Source organism: Ziziphus jujuba, chromosome 5 (assembly GCF_031755915.1).
Source record: "Ziziphus jujuba cultivar Dongzao chromosome 5, ASM3175591v1".
In the NCBI taxonomy this organism is placed as follows: domain Eukaryota; kingdom Viridiplantae; phylum Streptophyta; class Magnoliopsida; order Rosales; family Rhamnaceae; genus Ziziphus; species Ziziphus jujuba.
The window spans coordinates 31601703-31608953 of record NC_083383.1 but is presented as its reverse complement, the minus strand read 5'-3'; the positions used below and the strand labels follow the sequence as shown (position 1 = coordinate 31608953).

The following is a 7251-nucleotide window of genomic DNA, read 5'->3' as shown; positions in this document are numbered from 1 at the left end:
ATGACTTTGATAGATTATGGTAGCAACAAGCTGCAACAGAAAATTGAATTCCTTTAGCTTCATAGGCTACTACGCATAAGCTATAAGATCGGTCAACAAGATACATAAATTTGAGGAAAAAGTGGAAGAAAGACTGCCGTGTTTAAAAGAATCGTCAGTTTCTTATGTAGAATGGGGCACAAAACATGAACGGCGCATTCTATACAGTAGATCTTGACAAAAAAATGCAAGTTACTGGGTGTAGAACTTGATTCTGCAATATGTAAGACACTAATCCAATATGACAACTAAAGAAACATCAATAAACAATGTCCCTGCATTCAACAGTGTGAGCGTGGACGTGGCAGGAAAAGTAGTTGTTCCCTGTTGGTTTTCCTTTTGTTCGCACAAACTGAACGTGGCAGGAAAGTTGTTTCTTTCCTGATAATTATCTCTCAATTTTCTTTTTATTTTCAATTGCGAGAAAATATTAATAAATTATTGGTTAGTTTTCAAATTAAAATTGAGGGTGTTTTTGTTTTTGGATTTTTTTAATTGTTTAAATATATTTTATTATAAATCATTTAACAAATTTTGTTTTGTTTGATTTTATGTCTTAAAATATTATTTTCAGGATTTGTTATGAGTTTTTTACAGTTTTCAGAAAATTTTCTACATATATATTAATTTGAATTAAGACTATTAAACCAAAGGACAATAGTTTACCCTAAATAAAAAAAAAAAGTATATATGACTATAGAAGAAGACAACAATGCCCTTTTCATGTTGTACTATGATTTTATTTATTTTTTTGTAAAAAGACATTTGACAAATTTTTTATGGAAAAGCCATAAAGCGGGCAAAATACTATCATACCACAAAATATGATCAAATCTTGTACGAGTGATAATGTAACAGATAATTTGATATAATATTTTCCGAACTATGTTTTAACAGGAAAAAAAATATATATAAATATATATATATATATATATATATAGCTTTTCGATACCAACATAAAAAAGATAAGAATTTGACTCAAAAAGGAATTTATCTACAAAAACATGGACTTGTATCACCATGTCCAATTTACCGGAGAACCAAATTTCTCTGACTACTAAATTGTCACAAACCCTAAAAAAGAACCCAACTCACAACCTTTTGTTAGTCATGGATGGATCTGATTTTTCCCTTCTTCTTTTTTCCCCTTTGTAACAAAAGAACTTTTGTACTTCATTTAGTCACTTTTATTTGAATACAAAAATAATTAATGAATTATTTGTCTATAAGAAATAAGTTGAAAGATCTAAATATAATTTTGGTCAAATATAGGTCAACTAATTGATTAACTACAAAGTGAAACCAAGAAAAGAAAAAAAAGAAAAAAAATAAATATGAAATGCTTATAATGAAAATTTCCGAAATAACATTCATTTGTACAGAAAGTACAGAAAATAATAATAATAATATAGATCACCTAGTGATAATAATAATAATAATAATAATAATAATAATAATAATAATAATAATATTATTATTATTATAATAATAATAATAATAATATTATTATTATTATTATTATTATTATATGGGAAATTTAATTTCTTATATTTTTCAAAAGGTTATGTATCTCACTCAAAAGATGTTGCTTCTACTGAAAAAAAAGAAGAAGAGAAAAATATCAAATGCAATCACCGAATTTATTTATTTACTTTTTGGATATATCAAATAATTAAGTAGAAACGTGAGAATCTGCAAATAGGAGTCTATCATCTTGAAAGAAGAGTGGTCCAATTGATGTTTTTTTTTTTAATTCAAAAAGAAAAAAAGAAAAAAAGAGAATTGATGATTTTTGGTTTGTTTGGATGATGATTAATTGTTATACAAAAAAATAGAGTACATGGACTATAATATTGTATTACAAATGGAAGATGCTAAAATAAAAAATTTAAGAATCTCTCTTTGCATGACTAATATTAAAGCTTAGCAAAAAATAGAAAAAATATAAAAAGACTTCTATTAAATTAAAGCCGCTATTTGGTTTAATTGATGTAAGACAAATTTGATGTGGCAGAAAGGCAAAGATGTGTGTGGGAGTGCAGTCTGCACATCCAATTGGTTTTCTTGTGTATTTACCAAAAAAAAAAAAAAAAAAACTGGTTTTCTTGTGTTCCTACAACCTAAGAAATGTTGTTTTCCCTTCATCGTTATCTCTTAATCTTTACTTTTAATTATGATAAATATTAGTAAATTTAAATATTATTGGTTAGTTTCCAAATAAAATCTGAAGGTGTTTCTGTTTTTGGATTTTTTTAAAATAAAATTTTTACTTATCTTGTTTTAAAATTTATAATAAGTCATTAAATATTTTGTTTTTGTTTGATTTTATAATTTCTAAGATTGTTTTCAGAACTTTTTACGAGAACTTTTGAAGATAGTTATGAGTCATCAAAACATTTTGTTTATATCATAACAAATTAATTTTAGATTTTCTATTGAGTTATAATTTTTTTTAAATAAATTCTACATGTATAGTTATTTAAATTAAATTTAAGAAAATGAATTAAGATTATAAAGAAAACGACAATAGTTTTCTGAGGAAAAAAAAAAAAAAAAAACACACAAACGTATATGAGTATAGAAGAAAGACACAATGCCCCTTTTACAATGGACCGTTGACTTTATTAAAAAAAAGAATAGACATCAGACAAATTCTTTATGGCAAAAGCCATAAAAGGAGGCAAAATGATACTATCATACCACTGAATATGATAGAATATTTTTTGGATGAATAAAATGATAGAACCTTGTACTATTGAATTGTAACAAATATATAAACATAGACCCATACCACCATAGCCCATTCTTCATGGATTTTATTTTTTCATTTTCTTTTAATCTTTTTGTAACAAAAAAATAAAATAAAAATTCGGTACATAAATTTAGTCATGCTTAAAATTCTTGTTTGAAAACAAAAATATTTAATGAATTATATGCATATGATAAATTAGCTCACGGCTTGACCGGGCTCAAATATTATTTTAGTAAAATAAACAAACTTTATACGCCAAAACCATTTTTGCCCTGGTTCAAATCAGATAAAATATATTTAAAGTTAAAAAAAAAAAAAAAATTGGAATGGTGGTGGTTCCTCTGTTGTCTTCTTCACTCTTTGCCTCCGCCGGACCTGGAATTCCACCGGACGTCCCTCAATAATCGCCGGCTGGATATCCTTCATCGCCGGTAATTTTTTTTTCTCTCACTATTTATTTCCTTACCTCTTTCCTATCTCTTTCTGACTCTCTCTCTTCCCGATTTCCCCTTTGTATTGCTCACCAGACCGGAAATTTAACCGGATGTCTCTCTAGAATTAGGCCATACTATGAGATAATCAGTTATATATATATATATATATGTTCGTGTATCTGTCTAATTGAATTTTTTTTTTTTAAGGGTAATTGACTGGAATTTATTTCTATGATTGCGTGATTCTATAATTATTTCGATGGCAATAATGGAGTCTGGAATTTATTTCACAAGATTAGCATTCATTCTTTCTTTTCTTTCTGGAGCTCCATCGACCGTTAGTTATTTCAAGTAAGTTTTCTCCTCAAATTTCTTTCCAAAATTCGCAAAACATTGTTTCTGATCGTTGTTTATAACCTCTGATTGCCGTCATAAATAGATGCATTTAGATTTAACAGTATTTTTGTTGATCAATTAGGATTTCTGAAGGATGTAGTTATTCCATTCATGATTATCATCAGAATCTTGGTATAATTTGGAGCTTATCTGTGGATATAGATCCATTATCAATGAACTGCAGGTTATCAAAGTTGTAGATATGCTTAATAACTATGCTTATTATTACATTTTTTTCTTTCAATTTTATCATATTAAACGCGCTGTTTATATCTATAGATCTTCTTTTGCGCGTGGGAACTAATGTGGATCTACCACAGTCTTTAGTGGAAATGGTTACTCATGGTGATAGACAAAGATCCGATAATTTTCGAGTATGAATTCTAGCAGAGCATTCTTTGTTAGGCGGTTTTTGGTTTCGATACTGATTTTAATGGACATGTTGTAATAATTTATGGAGCTGTTTTATGGAATACCAAGTTTTAAAGAATTTCTTCTTGTGCTTAAGATTAGTAGAAATTCAAAAATCGAGGCACTGTTGCTTCAGTGTGAGCGTAGTGATACAGAAAATGGATAGTGAACATTGCAATTTGTAAGTTGTAAGATTGTAAATCTAATTCCTATTTAGATTTAACTGTTGAATGTTTAAGTTCTTTTTCTATTTCACTACGGTAATTATTTGCAGTCCTGCATATTTTTTTGGTCTAGAAAATAATATTCTGGCTTACTAATTGATTACTTCTCCTAACAATGGTGGTGATGGATATGTAGTTTTATAATGCAGACTATTTTTTCAGCAACAACTATACTAAAAACATCATGGCACATGAATACGATTTCAATATAGGAGATTGGATCCATATTTTGTATCATTTTTAAGGCTTTCTATCTCTCTTTAATAGTTATAGGATTAGATCTCTTTTATTGAAATAGGAAAGTTAATTTTGTTTTGTTGTTGTTTTTTTTTCCTCTCTCTCTCTCTCTCAGTCCGGATAAGTGAGCTGTAAATTAAACAGGTATACCATTTGTCTTCTTGTTAAGGTTCATGGGTAAGTATAAGTTTCTATATGTTAAATTTGCTTACGAACTATTTGCCTTTGAGCATTTTCTGTTTTAAATGGAACTTTGGCTTTTACTTTGTCTTACAAATGATTTGTACTCCATGTCTATAGATGTAAAACAGATCAAAGGTATAAGTAATAAAAATGGGGGGGGGGAAAAAAAAAAAGAAAAAAAAAAAGAAAAAGAAAAAAGAGTGTTTTGTTCGTGGCCCCTTTGGGTAAAGTTTGGACCAAAAACAAGGCTATTTTGTGTGCGTTGGTTTCTACTTTGTTCACGTAGTGATTTTAGATGATCATCATCAAGGTTCAGTCTGATTTTTATAATTGTCTTGTGTGTTCATAGAACATAATGGTGTCTCATGTGGAGGATTGTGATTCAACCGTTTATTTGTTGTTATGGTTTACGATTATTTTGCTAATCTAGGATGGTAATCCATTTACAAGTTTAAGGGAAAGAATTAGTAATTTAGTTCCTTACTGTCTTGCTTATTTGATTTTTTATCGCTGTTTACAGGAAACTGTAGTCTCATTTCCCCTGTATAATGAGGCTCGTAAATTTTATCACCATGAGGAGAAGATGATTCAGACAGCTATACATGCATTAACTCGGCATATACAATGGTATTTCTTGTTGTTTTTATTTTTTGTGTGTTTGTGTTTCCTTTTGTGAATAGAAGATCACATTAAGTTTTTGGTATAAAATGCATATTTGGTGTCTCGCAACAGTATCCTTCTTGTTACGTGGTTAGTGATGATATGGTCTATCAATACATAACAACTCCTCCAGTCTCAAAATACTTCTCTCGAACTTGGTATTAAGCTAAAAGAGCATTGCCTTTTATCTATATGAACTTGTCCTTGCTAAAGGGTATGTTCTTTTAGATCTTTGGTAGATAGGTCTCTGGCTCTCTTTTATTGATCTAGAAGGTTGATAGTGGTTTGCATTTGCATATTATGCAGTATGCCAGCCAATTTTTTGTTTTCATTTATTTATTTCTTCATGCAGAGAGACACGCACTCAATGAAGAGAAAAGAACTACTTCTGGAAATTGATAAAATTGTTGATGATCTATACTACTTTAAGGACATAATTAAGGTTGCAGAATTTCTTTTGAGTAGATTAGTAACTGAAAATCTTCTCAGCCTATTATTCTTTCCATTACTTCATTTCAGACAGATCAATGTGAGACATTCTTCCTCTTGTCTCTCTCATGAGAAACACTAGTTTGCAGTGTTAGTGGCATTTTCTTGTGAACAACTATAATTTTTTTGAGTATGAGTGCATTCCATTTCTTATTATGTTATCACATCATGTGGTCTTGCGCTTTTTACCTTTAGAAGCAGTGCTGAGTTATTTGATAATGTACCATATATAGTTGTATGAGGGACTGGTTTTCTTGAAAACGTTATATTTTACCATCACTAGATTTCTCTGCCATGGATTATTTTACGTGTGTACATAGACTTGGAAAGTGCCAAGTAGCAAATTTGTTCATAAGGTCGTAGATTGAGTAAACAGATTAACTTTTATTGCACTCAACTTTTATGGATATCTTGATATAAAACCAAGCTTTGGGCGACTGCCATACTAAATTTACTGCGATCTTTGTTCTCTCTCTCTCTCTCTCTCTCTCGATATTGAAGATTTTCATTTATTGTTCAGGGCTCAAAATTTTCTCCAGTCACTTACTCTGTTTCTCGTTTCTTGTCTTTTTCAAGTTATTGGCGTAAAAGGCATAATCAATTCTGTGGTTGCTATATTCTATATCCTTGTATGTATTCAAGCGTGAAGGAGAAGATAACATCATCTACCCTAGTGATGAAGCACATGCACGGTAAAGTCATTAGATTTCCTGGTTTACTGTTCTAATTGTTATTTTAATAATATTAGTTCTGCTTCCATTATGTCATCAGAGTACAAACAGTCAACGTGAAACTTGTGGAGATCCTGTTTGACCATTCTGCTTGGGGATAGTTTCTAACTCGACTATAATAAACATCTAGCTAAAAAGGAGAGGCTTTTTACATTTTTTAGTTATTTGATTTTTTTTTTCCCAAAAATGTTGTAGAAAATGCCTAGAATTGTCTTGTGCATTGTACTATTACCAATTTTTCCGTGATGCAGGAGTGGAATACTTAGATTGTATTTTTTCCACAATCTGATTGAAAAACTTTGTTTCTTATGGTCAATTTTTCCACAATCTGTTTCAAAAACTTGCTAGAGTAATCTTAAATTCAAATTAGATAAACCCCTAAATCTATAGATATATATGCAGAAAGACTTTCGTTGGGAACATGTTCTCCAATGTGAAAACATATTGATATATTTAGTTTTAAGGTAACCAGTTAATTAATGATTTAAAGCATATTGGTATATCAAGTTTTGTGGTATATTAAGTTTTGAGGTAACAGGTTAATAAATGATTTAAACTGAAAACCTAGTCGGGCAAGTGGTGATTTTAAACATTTGCTTTGTTAATAGTTTCCAACATAAGATAAGAACTTCTGTAGCACAATTTTATGGATTCTTCTACAATCCTTATGTAGCATCCCAAAATAAAACTGAGTT

General features: G+C 29.5%; 1 long non-coding RNA gene across 9 annotated transcripts; it reads left to right on the top strand.

Moving 5' to 3' along the window:
* Nucleotides 1–2990: 2990 nt before the first annotated feature.
* On the top strand, nucleotides 2991–6872 carry LOC112490477 (uncharacterized). Of its 9 annotated transcripts, XR_009639192.1 has the most exons (9): nucleotides 2995–3222; nucleotides 3433–3576; nucleotides 3704–3805; nucleotides 3901–3995; nucleotides 4609–4637; nucleotides 5197–5303; nucleotides 5689–5778; nucleotides 6402–6517; nucleotides 6597–6872. It is a non-coding gene; the product is annotated as an uncharacterized LOC112490477 (long non-coding RNA). The 9 variants fall into 9 exon arrangements; XR_009639194.1 differs by lacking the exon at nucleotides 3704–3805 and having other exon boundaries at nucleotides 2991–3222; nucleotides 5689–5865; XR_007241659.2 differs by lacking the exon at nucleotides 4609–4637 and having other exon boundaries at nucleotides 2996–3222.
* The last annotated feature ends 379 nt before the right edge of the window (nucleotides 6873–7251 follow it).